Source organism: Pelodiscus sinensis, chromosome 14 (assembly GCF_049634645.1).
Source record: "Pelodiscus sinensis isolate JC-2024 chromosome 14, ASM4963464v1, whole genome shotgun sequence".
NCBI lineage: Eukaryota > Metazoa > Chordata > Testudines > Trionychidae > Pelodiscus > Pelodiscus sinensis.
In genome coordinates, this window is record NC_134724.1 from 33,743,172 (window position 1) to 33,758,928 (window position 15,757).

Genomic DNA, 15,757 nt, shown 5'->3' on the forward strand with positions numbered 1-15,757 from the left:
CTGTGTAGACATACCCGAACATAGGAGGGTCCTCTGGAGCTGAGAGCAAATGTAGGTAGTGCCCAGCTCTCAGTCAGCAGAGGGAAGCAGGCTGTGTGGTGTGTGAGGGAATGTTACCGGCATGTAAGATAGGGGAAGGGGTCTTTGTAATTAAATAGGACCAAATACCAAGACTGGGTCAGGACGAGGCTTTGGCCTTGGTGAGGGGGCTCCGGAGGCCTGTTTCACCCATTCTGTCTTACCAAGGATGAGGCAAAACCTTGTGAGGGGTGAGGGTGGAGAAGAGGGGAACAGCTATGTAGAAATGGGACCTGGTTTCTGATCCTCCCCACTCAGGAGACATAGGATGAGCTGTGCAGTCTCCTTCGTGTCTGTTCAGTGTCTCCCTTTCATCCAGTTCAATCTCTACCATAAACCCATCTCTTGCCTGGCAAGAGCCAGCCAGCTCGATAACTCTGTATTCCAGACAGTGGCTATTCCTCCAGCCTTTCTTCCTCCCACCACTGTCAAATCCAGCAGCAGCCCTGGGCAAGGTTTGTGGGCTCTCAGTCTCCTTCCCCATTTCCCCACCTGAGCCAGGCAGAAATAAATGGCCATGGGTAGAAAAGCCTTAGACAGGAAGTATTAACGGCCAAAGTGGAGGGTGATAAAAAGCCCTTTACTACATTCCCTGCACTGCAGAGCTGGCAAGCACCCCATGCGCCATATCACAGCCCAGCTGAGTGGCTCCCATGCGGGCAACTTGCTGCTGGACCCCCTCAGCCACCCTCCTCACTGCCTCTTTCTCTGCCTTCTCTTGATTCCAGCTGTCCTTCCCACAGAGCGGAGGGACAAGGCAGCCTGGGAGCCCCTCCCAGCCTGGCCCCCAGAGAATAGCAGGTCTCCAAACCCGTCACTAGAAACACCACAGCTGGGCAGTGTTCCCTGTGCGCTTGGGCGGCCACCCAGGAGATTCAGGCTCCCTGCCTGGCTGCGAAACACTCTCCTCTGCCCGCACAAGAGCAGGGGAAGCCTAGGAACTGGAGCAGCACTGGATACTGGCAATCCTCTGAGGGGGACCCAAGTCTCTAGCTGTCCGAGGGACGAAGCCCTAAGGAGGGAGGGAAGTTGCCTCGGGCAGTGCTGTGCAAGGGAGGGTGGAAATTCAGGGGAAGTTTAGGCTGAATACCCGGAAGCAGCTTCACAACTATGGGACTCGTTAGGCTCCAGGGCAGCTGCTCAAGGAAGGAGCTTGGTACCCCACAGCTTAGGAAAGGAGTTCTCGACCTTTTCTTTCTGAGACCTGCCCCGCAACAGGCCAGGTCCAACTCCCCAGCCTACCAGGTTCAACTCCCCAACTCCCCAGCCTACCTGGGACAAAATAACTGGATTTCTGCTTGTAAAAGGGAAGCCCAGCACTAGGGAGCAGGGCAGTGACCCAAGGACCCATACACAGCAGTCCCTGCAAAGCTAAGGTGCTTAGGCTCGATGTCAGGATGGCGGTCGGTTTCTAGTGGAGTGCCCCAAGGATCTGTTCTTGGACCGGTTTTGTGCAACGTCTTTATTGATGAACTGAATGTGGGGATGGATTGCACCGTCAGCAGGTTTGCAGATATCACTAAACTAGGGGGAGAGGTAGATATGCTGGAGGGCAGGGATAGGGTCCAGAGTGACCTAGACAGATTAGAGGATTGGGCCAAAAGAAATCTGATGAGGTTCAAAAAGGACAAGTGTAGAGTCCTGCCCTTGGGATGGAAGAATCCCAAGCACTGTTACAGGCTGGGGTCTGAATAGCTAAGTAGCAGTTCTGCAGAAAAGGACCTGGGGATTACAGTGGATGAGAAGCTGGATATGAGCACTTGTAGCCAAGAAGGCTAATGGCATATTAGGGTGCCTTAGGAGGAGCATTGCCAGGAGATCCAGAGATGTCATTATTGCCCTTTATTCGGCTCTGGTGAGGCCACATCTAAAATATTGTGTCCAGTTCTGGGCCCCCCACTACAAAAAGGATGTGGACACATTGGAGAGGGTCCAGCGGAGGGAGACCAAAATGATTAGGGGGCTGGAGAACATGACCTATGAGAAGAGGCTGAGGGATTTGGTTTTGTTTAGTCTGCAAAAGAGAAGAGTGAGGGGGGATTTGAGAGCAGCCTTCAACTTCCTGAAGGGAGGCTCCGAAGAGGATGGAGAGAGGCTGTTCACAGTAGTGACGGATGGCAGAACGAGGAGCAATAGTTTCAAGTTACAGTGGGGGAGGTCTAGGTTGGATATTAGGAAAAACTATTTCCCTAGGAGGGTGGTGAAGCACTGGGATGGGTTCCCTAGGGAGGGGCTGGAATCTCCATCCCTAGAGGTTTTTAAGTCTCGGCTTGACAAAGCCCTGGCTGGGTTGATTTAGTTGGGATTGGTCCTGCCTTGGGCAGGGGGCTGGACTTGATGACCTTCTGAGGTCTCTTCCAGCTCTATGATTCTATGATTCTAGGCTTTGGCTTCAGCCCTGGGTAAAAGGGCTCAGAGCCATGGGCTTCAGCACTGAGTGTCTAGGCGTGGGGGTGTTCCGTTCTCTTGCCCCTGGCCCCAATGCCTCTAATGCTGGCTCTGCTTGATGGCCCCCTAAAACCTGCACAAGCTGAGAACGGCTGGCTTGGGACATTTAGGGTTGCCAGGTGTCCAGTTTTGAACTGGACACTCCAGTATTTGAGCTTTCTGTTCGGGAAACAAATTGAGAAAATAGAAATGAGAAAATAGAACTGTCTGGTATTTTCTAAATCAGATGTAATGTAGATTGCGATGTACTGTCAAGTGTGTCCGGTATTTTTGTTGAAACCATCTGGCAACCCTAGGGACATTTACCACTAACTTGGACAAGACTCTGCAGGGAACAGGCTTGTGCCGGCCCCGGGTGATGGGAGAATGACGCCGTAATTCTGATCCATCTCTGGCTTCCATGATAGCTGGGGTTCAGGAAGCAAAGAGGGAGGGCAAGGATCCAGCTGGGGGTAAAGTCAGAACCAGCCCCAATCTGTGCTCCAGACTTCAGCCACACTTCCCTAGGGCCACAGGCCCCTAACGTTACTGGTTCTGCCCTGAACTGCAGGGTCTCCTGAGCTACCTGAGCAGACTAGAAGCAGGGCGTGTTCTGAACAGTCCTTCTTTGCAGCCTTCCTGGCCCAAAGGGCAGAGCCAAGGGGTTCAGGTACCATGACTAAACACCACAGCTGCAAGGGTGTGGGCAGCTAAACACCACAGTGGGCAACTAAACACCACAGCTGCAAGGGCCGGGGAGATGTGGATGTTCTCCTCTCACTGGTGCCCAACTTCCAGGTGTGGGTGCACATCTGAAGCTGACCCTTCAGAGCAGGCTGAGCTCCTCCCCTCTCATGGGGGAGGGGGCGTGATCCAGAGGAAAGCTTTTGGAAGGGGGCGAAGTGGAGGAGCAGGTTCCTAACAACATGAAAGAACAGGAAGGTTGCACCAGGCAGGCGAGATGCGCATCTGGGCTGTGGAGGCCTTCGTCAGGAAGCCAGCTGCCTGCAGCAGGCGGAAGGCCTCTCCCAAATGTCATGCTTCATGATCATAATTACACTTCAAAATGGCTGGAGACAGGAGGGGAGGAGCCGGTTTATTCATTGCAGCTTAAATAAATCATGTACCAGGCTTCTAGGCTGATACCAGGACCTCTGTTCGCAGCCTGGGTACCCATCTGACTTTTATGCCACCGGGAAATGATGACAAATGAAAAGCAGGAATGAAGATTTCCCTCCGATCCACAGCCACGTGAGCTGTGCCGTGTGCTGGCCTGCATTCCAGTCCCAGGGCTAGCAATATATGTAGGTGTTGATACACAGGGACATTTTTTATGATGACAGTCTGCAGTTTCCCCTGGGGGGGATGCAGAGTTTACATTTGAGTATAACCTTAAAAGGAGACTAGTAAGGCAGCTTCCCCATAAATTTTTTAAGTGACAGTTTAACTCACTGTATATTACAGCTCGTGATGGACAAGCCTCGGAGAATTTAGGGTTTGGTTCAGAGAAGCAGCCAGCTTAGAAGCAGCTGCCATGCAGTCCTCTGAGTCAACCCCTCAGCCTCCTCCTACCCCCACCCTGCACTAACCGGGAGACCTCCAGAGGGTGACAATGTCAAGATTGAAAACGAAAAGGTGCAACTTGGACATTTCCAAAAATCGAATTGTTCTGACATTCCTGTTCCACAAAACAGTTCCATTTGTCATCCTTTTTGGGATGAAACTCTAAATGGCAGTCAACACATTATTGACAAAAAGGGCCTCTGGTTTTGTCAGCCCAGATAATTACATGCAGGACAATGTAGCACTTTAAAGACTAACAAGATGGTTTATTAGATGATGAGCTTTCGTGGACCAGACCCACTTCCTCACATCTGAGGAAGTGGGTCTGGCCCACGAAAGCTCATCATCTAATAAACCATCTTGTTAGTCTTTAAAGTGCTACATTGTCCTGCATTTTGCTTCAGCTACCCCAGACTAACACGGCTACATTTCTATCAGATAATTACAGGTGCTATTGGTGTCAATTAACCCCCCCCAACCTCGGTGTCAATGTGCAAATAGGTTGTCACAATCATTGGCACCTAGAATAACACACGTGGCAAATTAGGGGATGGCTTCTAGGGGGCAGGCCTGCAGTGTCTGCAGGGTGCCTGATGCTGCCTGCCCCAGTGGACGTGCATCTACACGCAGCTGCAGAGAGACGATTTAAACAAATGAATTCCTAGAGTGTATGTCCTTACGGAAACTTAATTCTGAATCCTAAAGGCCTGAGAGCCTCGGCAGCAATCACTGGAGATTGCAGCAAAGTGGCTGAAAATAGCTACAATTAGCTGGCTTTTCCCAAGCTCGAGCAGCTGGAGAGGCTCTGACAGACGTTTGAAAACACTCTCTGTGGGGTAAGCAGGCTGCCGGGCCCTCTGAAGAGATCAATCAGCGCTCTCCTAGCGTGCTGCACCTGTGCGCTCACTGCACAGGCCTGCCATCTCCTGGAGCCCCTAGTGCTGGAGGGCACTGACATGGCTTGGGAGAACACCTGGGGACAGAGCCAGGCCCTCGACACCCTCTCTAGAAACCAGCATCGCCAACGTCCTTTCTGGGCACACAGTCCATGCTTCGCTACCCAGAACAGGAAGTGATGGGGAGCTGAAACCAGGGCTGAGGCCTTACTGTCAGCACAGACAGCAAGTCATGCTTAGGGAGAATGTGCACCCTGCCATGCTGCCTTTATTGCCCCAGAGTCTCCTCTCAGCTGCACTGATTTACACCAGAGTGGATGGGTCATTTACAGTGCCCAGACATCACAACTGGCAGTGAAACCTCAGGCCTCCCTTGCTTCACTGTTCAGAAACACTGACCTCAGAGAGAGAGGGGAGGGAGGAGGAGGGGGTTAGCTCTCCACAGTCTTAGAGCTTATATGCTCCAGCCATGAAAAGCGACATAGTGCTATAATGAGCAGGGCTGGTGTTCCTTGCAATCGGAGCAATAGAGATCCGTGCACGCACAAGGTGTCGCAGTCCAGAGGCCGAGAATGGAAGGGAGAACCTGCTGAACGCTTGGATACCAGAATGGGAATCCAGCTTGTCAACCTTTTTAGTAGTAGAAGGCAGAGAGCGTTATAAGGGAAAAACAGCTGAGGAGCGGGACTGCAAGATAGCTCCTGAGTGGGAGTTGCTGGGAGGCACTGCTTTTTATCAGAAAGCTTGATGGAGCAGAGATCTGGTTCTGCCGGTATTTGTGGTGACTTTACATGTTGTATCAGTGCTCAGAGGAACTCAGCACGGACACAAACTCTCCTGCCCTCATGTGCACCCAAATGCCGGTTTTGCAGTCGGCCTCCTACTCTTGAGTTCCCATCTCAGAACTGTCCTCATGTTAAGGCTGGAAAAACTACTTTGGATAGAATAAGAACTGATCTAAAGTGAAACCAAGTTTCAAACACACGTTAGAGTGCCCCCTCCCACAAAAATCCACCTTTCTCTGTCTACAGTCACACAGAGTAGCACCATTCATTAGTTTCTCTGTGTGAGCTGTAGCAATGTGTGTGGTTACTCGGACACAGTTACTCACGTCCCATACAGGCAGGCTACGTCTAGACTGGCATGAATTTCCGAAAATGCTTTTAACGGAAAACTTTTCCAGAAAAGCACGTCTAGATTGGCAGGATGCTTTTCCGCAAAAGCACTTTTTGCGGAAAAGAGTCCGTGGCCAATCTAGACGCGGTTTTCCACAAAAAAGCCCCGATTGCCTTTTTCACGATCGGGGCTTTTTTTCGGAAAACAGAACTATGCTGTCTGCACTGGCCCTTTTGCGCAAAAGTCTTTCAGAAAAAGACTTTTGCCCGAACGGGAGCAGCATAGTTTTTCCAGAAAAGCACTGATGATTTTACATGAGATCGTCAGTGCTTTTCCGGAAATTCAAGCGGCCAGTGTAGAAAGTTGGCAAGTTTTTCTGGAAAAGCAGATGATGTGTTATATGATTCAAACTCACTACTTTAAGCTTCACCACGTAGCTTGGTCCCACTCCACTGTAGTAGAAGGAATACCTCTTCTAAAGTTTTGGCATGAGCGAGTCCACTGTACTTCAGTAGAGATACACCCATAAAGATGTACACCAACAAGTATCAGTCTTGCAACTATAGCTGGCCAAACGTTTTCCAGCTGAACAGTTTTGACAGCAAGCTGTATGCTCACCAGAGCAACATGTGTCATAGTATGTGTCTCCAGATAGCTGTCATATCCCAAGATGCACTGCAGCCATGTGCCTGCCACGTTCCCATAATGATGAGATAAGACTGTGATGTGTCTTGGGAGATGTAGTCCAGCCAGGGAACCCTAGCTCACAGAGGAGACTGGGAATACGAGGTACCCAAACTATAACTCCCATGATGAACCTCAATGATATCTCAGAATCAAAATGCTTTAGGTTTCAGGGGCTTTAACCTATTTTTTCTTTCATTTTCACTGAAGTTTTCTGCAGAAAAAATATCAAAATTTTTCACCGACTCTGACCCTAACATACCATTAAACAATTAAATAGAACAAAACAGGAGGGCTTACATGGGACTCCCTTTAGGAGACTATACAGCAGTAAGCACTGGAGCCCATAAATATTCTACCCATGTAGCAGCCATGGCAAGGACCCTCCCAACACACACTTCCTTGGCCTTTAACATTCCATTCCTTTCTTCTCTGGCGGAAAAGACTTCTAAGCCAGGGCACTTCTTGGATTAGTAAATCTCTGAGAAATGCCATGAGCAGGAAGATTATCAGAGGGGGGATATGGTAGAGGTCTATAAAATCATAACAGATACGGAGAAAATGAATAAGGAAAAGTTATTTACTTGTTCCCATTACATAAGAACTAGGGGTCACCAAATTAAATGAATAGGTAGCAAACAAGTTTAAAACAAATGCAAGTTTTTCTTCACACAGCACACAGTCAACCTTTGGAACTCCTTGACATAGGAGGTTGTGAAGACCAGGACTTTAACAGGGTCACTTGGGCTGTGTCTAGACTACACCTCTCTGTCAACAGAGAGATGTAGATTAGGCATGTCGAAATTGCTAATAAAGCAGTGGTCTAAATATCTCGCACTTCATTAGCATAAACATCGCTGCCACTTTTTTCGAAACGGAGCTTTTTCGGGAAAAAAGCTGCAGTCTAGACACAGATCTGTAGAAAATAAACCCTTTTCTGACAGATCCTGTATTCCTTAAAAAATGGCTATTAGCCAGGATGGGTAGGAATGGTGTTCCTAGTCTCTGTCAGAGGCCGGGAAAGGGTGACAGGGAAGGGGTCACGTGTTGATTCCCTATTCTGTTCATTCCTTCTGGGGCATCTGGCATCAGCCACTGTTGGAAGACAGGACACTGGGCAAGATAGACCTTTGGTCTGATGCAGTTTGGCTGTTCTTATTACATTGAAGCTTTCAAGGCAGAAAAAGTTTATATTTTATCTAACTTCTGTTTGTAGGCTATGAGCAGAACAAAAAGGGACTATGTTCATCAAAAATAAAGTATTTGCAGAGCCCTTTGCAAATCTGCAGATATTCACTTTATATCTGCAGGTCGTGTTTGCAGATTGGATGGAGATTCAAATCTTGTAACTGCGCAGGGTTCTAATTATTTGCTGTTTGCACAGCTCTGCTTAGCATTCTGAGACTCAAGCCCTTGCATTGGAAAGAGACTGGACAACAGAGTTCTCTCAAACCCCTTTTTGAAAAATGTGAACGTTGTATGCATTTATGGAGACTGCAATACAGCCCAGATCCACAGAGGTACTTCCCCGGACCACGGTCCATGGCAGCTGGTGCTAACGATGGGCTGCCAGCCCACGGAAGAATCCAAACCTTCGGGAGGATCTGGTTAATGCCAGTTACAGTCTTGTTAGCTAGAGACTCAGACCTCTAGAAGACAGATCAGAGCTTTGGAAATTCCCACTCATCAAAAAGACGTCCGCACTCGCTGACCAAGCCATATGCCGGGCTGAACTGCTTCATCAGCAGATTCTGCACAAATCATTTGGATCTGGCCGAAAAGCTTCTTGATAACAATCCTAGAGCCTCCTTTCACAGGAAGAAATGAACTAAAGCTTTGGTCCCTCGGAGCACATGCTCCCAAGCAGAGAATGTGGCATGAGCAACTTAAAATCACACAGGAAACATACCGTGACCCAGCCAGCTAGATCTGTGTGTTAGAAAGGAGGGAGTCCACTGACATGGAACAAGCTAGACTTTTAGAGCCAATGACTAGGTCCCCAAGCTAACCCTCAGTGCACCGCCAGGAGTGACCGAAGGAACTGAGCACTCAAATGTCTAGTGTCTTAGATCTTTGGCTGGTGTAAATTGGTAAAACTCCCATGAGTCAACGGATCTGCAGCCGTCCTATGCTAGCAGAAGATCTAGTTATAAGGGATTAATATGTAGACTGTGGTGGATAACAAGCACATCTTCAGCTCAATGGCATCCCAGCAGTTAAGAGGCAAAGTTACATCAGGCTAGCTAGACAGGTCCAGGTTACACCATTAGTGGATTTCCACCTTTGTGGAAGTCTTAGAATCCTTGTTGCTACAGTTGTGTTTCCCATTAGCCCATGACAGCCTCTGCAGCAAAATATGCAAGGTGTGATTGATAGATAGCACTGCCCGCGTGATATTCCTTGCAGAGAAAATACTTGGCAGACCCACACCTTAGGTGGCAATTTCCTGCACAGCAGTGAAGTGCAGGGACCAGCAGAATTGATTTCACGGTAAGCATGACTAGATCCGCACACAAACGTCTCAGCTAACCCCGAAAGACTCACCTCTTGGCCCAGGGCAATGGGATGAGTAGTAGAAGCAGCATGGCACTGTTTGGAAAGCATATTTGACAGTTGGGAAGGTTTTATTGTCAGAAGCATCCATCTATATTTTTAAATGCCTGGGATGTGCTAATCCTCTAATAGGAGCAAGCCCTTTGTACCGTTATATATACTCATCCGCCACCTCAAGAGACCACCATGACGGTTTTCAGGCATTCTGTTTCATTGACACACACCCAGGCCCATGAATTCCAATCCTCAGCTTGGAACAAGAAGTTCCCAGCATGCCAAGTTGCTCCCTGTCGCAAAGCATGGCAAGACACAAAAGGTCCTTCCAGGTCCTTGCAAAGGAGAACTCCCATTCCAAGGTGATTAACTCTCCAGGCCCAGCCCTGAGTTAGTTTGTCTGTGTCTTTTGCTGCGGCTTGCTCTTCTGAGCATGCGCAGACCCAGAGGGTAGCTGAAGAAGTGTTAAACCTTGGAGGGGTTCTGCATTCGGCCTTGTGATAAATTAGCCAGAGATTCAGGCATTTCATGCAGCTGCCTCTCCCTCTGCCAGCATGACAATGTGATTAATTTGCAGCGCAGATTAAGCTCATTTATCACAGCCATGTGACTGCCATGTAGCCTGCAGGAAATAGAGAGGGTGAGGGAAAGGGGCAGAGAGAAAGCAAGAGAAGAAAAAAAGGCAGGAGGCACCTAGGGTGAGAAGAGAGCCAAATTCAGGGCATCTCCCAATAAGACTGTTTGCCACAGTAGACGGTGGTTAACTAAGCTAAGGGGAAAAGCCCCGTGTGGAAGGGGAGCTTTATCTCTGCTAACACACAGTGTGGCAGCGAGGGCTGTGAAATGGGAGGATCATAAGAGGATTTGGGAGATGAAAGCAGTGAACCTATTACCTCACTTGGGGAAAGGCCGGAACATGAAGAAATGATGGAGAACCTGTGACTTCCCCACCACTTCCTCCGTTGCCTTTTTTACCCTCTCCATTCCTTGTCCCTCCCACTTGGCTTCTTCTACCCTTCTCTGTGCCCCCTTGAACACAAGCACACACACGTGCTCTTCTCCTCCTGGTGGGAGGCAGCTCTCCAGCACGCGGAGTTTCCAAGCACCCTAACTCCTCGCTGCTGCTGTGCCTGACGTTTCCCTTGGACTGCTTCCAGCACATGAAGGACTTCAAAGTGCTTCCGATTCATCTAGGCAGCAGCTTGCCCACAAGCTAATGCTAGCAAAAGAAGAGGAGCTGGAATTTGCTTTTACACCAGGTGCTACTCTGCTGAAGTCAATGGAGCAACTGAAGGTGCAAACGAGGGCAGGATTTGGCCCTGTGTGTTTAGGGCAGTTATGGACTCAGTGAAACCCTCTGAAAGGCCACAACCAGCTGCTGCAGGTACAATATGAGCCGTCTGTTTTCTTCCAAGCCATTCATGAAAGTGTTGAGAAGCGTAGGGTCAAGCTCTGAACCGTGAAGGACCCCCCTAGACATACACCCACCTGTCTAATCCTGATTCCCCATTCACAATCATGCTTTGAGGCCTATCAGTGAGCTACATTTATAGCACGTAATGGGTGCCAGCGTCCCCTTCTCACAGGAGGATGGAAAGTAGAGGCGCCTCAGCCCTCCATTTTATCTGCCTCCCTCTGTGCCTTTGGTGTTTAACTTTGGCACACCCACTTCTGAATTTGTTCTCCATGTTGTGTGGACAGTGGGAAAAACATCAGTGCTTTGTCCAGAGGTGTAAGTAAGGGGGGGGGGAGGTCTTCCCTCCCCAGTCACATTATGAGCATGCCACCATCCCTACTGAACATGAACCAGCCAGTACGTGCAAGGCAGCCAGCCTCCTAAATGAATTCGATCAGAGGGAGGTGAGAAAGTTCCCACTGAAACACCAAGTCACGTCGGGGACAGTAAATTGGATTGAAAGTGGCGATGTGCCGAGGCTGCCAATGTCGGGAGCGAGCTGTAAATATGTTTTGAGCCTCTCGACTGTTTCAGTGCAAAGAAAGAACCTCATTTTCTGGGTCTGCTCACACGCACTCTGACAGGGTTGGGACTGTGCGCCATGGGGGCGGATGGGCGTGGGGAAGACTCTCCAAACTAACCTCCCTTGGAGTCCTCAGAACCCTCCGGTCAGCTCCCAGAGGAGACGGAGACAATCGCTGCACTGTCAGCACCTCAGCCAGACACGCTCCGGGACCGTGGCTATTATTAAATCTGGATACAGTCAAAACTAGAATAGACATAACGTGGAACAGCCACGCAGCCAGACAACACAGACTTCTTTACATCATGATTCAAACTAGGGATGTACAAGAGTAACAGGTAAGCTTACCCATCATGGGTAACTTACCCGTCACGGTTAACCGGCGGGAGCTGGAGTAGTCCTCCCACCCCTGCGGGCAGGGGCTTCTCTAGCTCAGTGGGGCCCACCGCAGGCAGGGGGCGCTCTAGCCTGGCTGAAGCAGCCCCTGCCCGCCCCCGTTTAAGCGGTTAATCAGCTAGACATAACGTTTAGCCCTGATGAAATGGGATTTTACGTCTCTAATTCAAGCCTTGGCTACGCAAGAGCAGATCTGGGTAACTAGCGAAGTCAGCGGGTTTATCTGAGAGCTAAATCTGGCCCACCCCCTTATTTGAGGGTTACCATTTCAATGGGGTCTTGGGAGCAAAAGTAACATTCTCTCTCCCAGGCCTGCTGACGGTGGGGAGGCAGGGCAGTTGTTCTGAGGTTCCAACCACCACAGCTCCAGCAGTGGCAGCTGGAGCCCCGGGCCCAGTAATCGGTGCCGACGTGGGGCGCTCCAGGCAGCTGTGAGGGTTCCCGGGGTGGGGGAGAGAGGAATGTGTCATGGTACGCTCTGGGCGGCATGGGGGCTGTCTGGCTGTCCCCAGCCCTGCTCCTCCCTCCCAAAGCCTCTCCCCTTTGGGGAGCTGGGAGCCAGGCCTCCCCCCACCTTCCGCAGGGCCCAGCGAGGCTGTTGGCCCCCACGCTCTCCACATGACTTCCTTCTCAATACCCTTTCTCCCGCTCCTTGCCACACTTGTGTCTAAACTCTTCGGCCATGCTCTGGGTTAAAGGTGTTGCGTTCCACACCCCATGAGCACAAAGGAAAAAGGCCTTCTTTGGAAGAGAGAGAAATTCGACGGCACACCCCGCTGAAACCAAGGAAGGAATGCGGACGAAATCTTTGCTCCCCTCCCATCATCCGGTGCCTCTTCCCTACTAGCCAACAGCATCTTATTGAGCAGTTTGCTGGTCTGATGTCACTAGATAAACACTGTTTGCCTTGAAAAAAGTGCTAATAACATCTCAGGAGAAGGCCCAGGAATCGGTCTGTACCAAGTTCCAGGTAGGGGGAAGCGAAGGCAACAGAACTAACCTAGTGAAGCAGGTTCAGCAAGCAGCTTATCAGCCACAGGATTTATCCTAGTCAAGGACACCTCGATTGACGTCACAGGGACTGGGAGTTGCTGGTATTCAGCACCTCCGGAAGAGATGGGGGCTTTGACTTAGAGACACGCCTGTTGAATACGTGATCTGGAGGGAGTTAGCCACAGTCAGTCAGTGGCAAGGCCAGGAAAAGAATCAGGAGTCCTGCCTCACAGCCTGGCCTTACCCACTCCTCCATAAGCAGTGCCTGGCGACCCATATTTTTAAGGGATGATTATCAAAGTGAAACAAGCCGGGCACTTGAGCTAACACACCTATCATCTGCCGCTAACAGGCTTTCTGAGTAAAGCAGACTCAGAGGCAGATTAAAACTGGATCCTCTTAGCACCGGGATCCGAGGCTCCACCGCAGCGGGGGGGCTCTCGCATGCAGAGGATGGTGCCAACAGCCTCTAGCTGAGCCAGTTCTGCTGCTGGCTGGCTGCAGAATATCCCTGTAACAAGCTGGAGTCCCTCTCTCTTCAGCCCTGCCGAGGGATGTTACATTTCGATTGACTAATCGAATAGGCGATGCAGCCCTAGGGCTGTTGCTACATGTCAAAGGCGAAAGCACTGCAGGGAGCACAGGGCGGTGGGGCAGTCTCCCACTGGCCCTGTGCACCCCCCGGCGTTTCAAAGCGGCAGCGCTGCATGGAGCCCAGGGTCAGCTGGGGACTCCCCCACTGACCCAGGGCTCCGTGTGGTGCTGCCGCTTTGAAACGGCGTGAGGAGCCCGGCGTCAGACCACACGCAGTGTTTCAAAGCAGCAGCACCGTGAACAGCCAAGCGTCTGACCCCAGGCTCCATGTGGCGCTGCCGCTTCGAAGCACCCCTCCTTCCCCTCTGCTCCCCGCTGCCTCTTTCTGATAGACTATGGACTAGTTGTTCACATCTAGTCACGGTTTAGCCCAGCAGAGTGCCCCTAGCCCTGCCCCTCTCCGACACACCCCCTCACCTCCCTGCCTGCTGTGCAGCACAGCCTCTCCACTGGTGACTGGCATCTATGAGGCACTGACAGCCAGGGCAGGTTTAACCCGTCCTAGGGGCTAAGGAAACACACACTGGGGGGGGAGGGCAGGGAGAAGCCATTGCCCCTCCCCCATTGGAACAGATTTCTGCCCCCAGGGAAAGAGCCGCACCCGTTTTCGCGGGTGGCATTGTGCCTGGCACGTGCAGGGCGGCAATGCTGCTCAGATCCGGCCAGCTGCCCCACTGGCGTGAGTGGGCAGAGACCAAGCATGGCACAGGGACAGCTGGATTAAATGTGAGTGGCACTGCCGCCCCACACGTCAGGTCGCAGGGCTACGCACGCAGGGAAGTGAAATTCTTTCTGTCTGTGCACCAGTTTGGGGCCCTCCACCATGAATCCGGGTCCCAGGCACGTGCTTGCTGTGCTTGTGCAAATCCAGCCCCTCGGACAGCGGGTGTGCGGCTGCGGAAGACGTGTTTGCCCTGAGATATTTACTGGATGGCTAAACTGGGGGAGGGGAAGAGTCCTGAACTTTGCAGCTTGTGTGGGCTGAGCTCACAGCACATACCAGGGGCTCCTTGCATCCTTCCATCCCCCCACAAGCTCCCTCCCATCCCCCTGCCTGCAACCCCCAGACCTTCTTTATGCCAGGGAGTCTCTTTGTTTCCCCCATTCCCTCCCCTTGCCAGGGTCTCCCCATCCCCCCACAATAGAGGCTCTGTGGTCCCCCTTGCCCATATTATGGCCCCCTCAAGGGGCTCGGTGTGCCCAATTTTCCCCTCCTTCCATACCAGTGTCCCCCCATCTCCCCCCATGTGCATACCACCCCATGCTTCCCCCAACAACAGGCCAGCAGAGCAGGGTAGAGACAACAAGATGCCCTGCAAGGAGGCCACTGAATCCATGCAAAGCAGTAGAACAGCAGAGCACCCCACTTCTCATGGTGAGCGGCGGGGCACAGAACGGAATGGAAGGAGGAGGTGGCTCAAAGTGAGGAATGTGAGATGTTGGAGGTCTGGAATGCTTCTGGGGCACGTGGGCCCCACTTCTGTCTCGGTTTAGCCCAGCAGAGAACACCTTTAGTGGGTGGTTACCATGCACACTGCTGCTGCAGGGTGGTCACGTGGGATGCAGTATGAATACTCACTAAGGCCTCTAGGGTTTGTTTCATTGTTGAATAGGGATTTGGGAGATATTACATATGAACAGGCCCACTGCTCTAGTATTCAGCCAGTGATTGCAGGTAAGAAATTTCCCACAAATATTCCTCTGAATTTCCTACTAACCCTCCATGTTACCCAGAATTCACTTTGCTCATTTGCATCCAGGACAGGGGGCGACTTTGACATGCACCTTCTCACATATGGTCCCCAGAGCAGAAGCACACATCTTCCCTGTTGCTAGTTCCCAAAGCACAGAAACGAGCTTCAATAGAGTTTTCCCTCATCTTTTCCTTTCTCTACAGGGAAGTCATGCCCATATGTAAACATTTCTTTTTTTAACTTTGCTCTATCATTAGGTTTAGTTACTCTGCAAAATAAATAACTCTCCATGTTAGCCAGAATTCCTCATTATAGCCTGTGCTATTAATAAAACGAATGCTGCCACTTAAATATACTATAAAAACTTCTATACATTAAAAATGTACCTATATGTCATTTGCGTGCCTTCCAATAGTTCCTAAATATCAAGTGACTTTGGACATTTAGTATTAGAAACGCCGCCTTTCATTGAAATAGCAGCATTTCTCACACCATTTTTGTATTTTTAAGAACCTCAGATGCTTTTCCTTTTTTTAATAAAGTGATTTTTCATTTTTAAAGTTTAGCCAAGTCCCTCTCTGGCTGAAATCGACAAGTCCAGAATTGATAGGAAAGTGGCCAGGCTTAATACACTTCATGTGTAATTTGCTACTGCACTTTGTATAACAAATGGAAAACAAATACAGGGACGAGGTAGCTGCGGAAGAGCATCTGTAAAGGCAGGTCTGAAATAAGCCCATCTCCGGAAAGGTTACAAATGACAACATCAACTTATCCAATGCAGGTAAAA

General features: G+C 50.4%; 1 protein-coding gene across 1 annotated transcript in view; it reads right to left on the bottom strand.

The window, feature by feature from the left end:
* Window positions 1-15,757, bottom strand: part of LINGO1 (leucine rich repeat and Ig domain containing 1) — a 478,102-nt gene that overhangs the window by 303,877 nt on the left and 158,468 nt on the right. The gene's annotated exons all lie outside the window — the stretch shown is intronic.